Genomic DNA, 775 nt, shown 5'->3' with positions numbered 1-775 from the left:
CGCTGCTGCCTTTGCTGGCCCTCGGAGCCGGTGTCCTGGCCCCTCTGGCTGCAGCCAGGCCCGGGCTCCCCCCACCAGGACCAGCCGGACGCTGGGTCACTATGTCAGTCTTCAGAGGGACAGGCTGCACCTAAGGAGCAGGCGCTCAGGCCTTTGGGCTCAAGCTCAGGGCTGGGCTGGCTGACACGTCCTTCTGGCGAGAAAGGGGTTTTCTCCTCCAGGCCCGGGAGAGGCCGTCCGCACGGTGCCCGCGGCTGCTGGGCGATAGCAGTGCAGGGGGCAGCGCCTGCGGCCTCCTGCCCGGCTGGGCCTTGCCTGAACCCCCGGGCACATTTCCGGTGAGGCCGCAGTGGCTGGTTTTGTCTGTGTGCCCTTTTCCTTCTTTTGGATGATTTACTTAGAATCAATTCCCCCACAGTTCTAAGATCAAAGAATATTAATTTACGTTTATGCTTTTTTTCGGCTTATTTCTAAATCCCTGGCCCAGTCATGGTCAGGGGTGCGCAGTGCCCGCGTCGTCCATGCTCAGCTTTGCTCCTGGGAAGGGTGCAGTGCGGTTCCTCGCTTCTCTTTGATGCCGTGGCCGTCATGACACGTGGCTCCCGCCCTGGGTGTGAGCGCGGCTCTGTGCCTGCCCTGGTGACGGTTCAGGCACCTGCGTTTCCATCCGGCATCTGCTATTTTCTCCTCCCTGTGAGTCGGGGAAGGAGACAGAGGCTCCGGATGGCGACAGTTTGCCTCCCGCCACACAGAGGGGGTCAGGCTGACGCCGTCC

At 62.1% G+C, this 775-nt stretch overlaps 1 protein-coding gene across 1 annotated transcript in view; it reads left to right on the top strand.

Annotated features, from left to right (window-relative positions):
* The window catches only part of FGD3 (FYVE, RhoGEF and PH domain containing 3), a gene marked incomplete at its 5' end in the record, with an annotated part of 25,714 nt that overhangs the window by 10,047 nt on the left and 14,892 nt on the right, over positions 1–775 (top strand).

Source organism: Myotis lucifugus, unplaced genomic scaffold (genome assembly GCF_000147115.1).
Source record: "Myotis lucifugus unplaced genomic scaffold, Myoluc2.0 scaffold_896, whole genome shotgun sequence".
In the NCBI taxonomy this organism is placed as follows: Eukaryota; Metazoa; Chordata; class Mammalia; order Chiroptera; family Vespertilionidae; genus Myotis; species Myotis lucifugus.
Note: the sequence above shows the minus strand (reverse complement) of the source record. Positions and strands in the feature narration are given on the sequence as shown.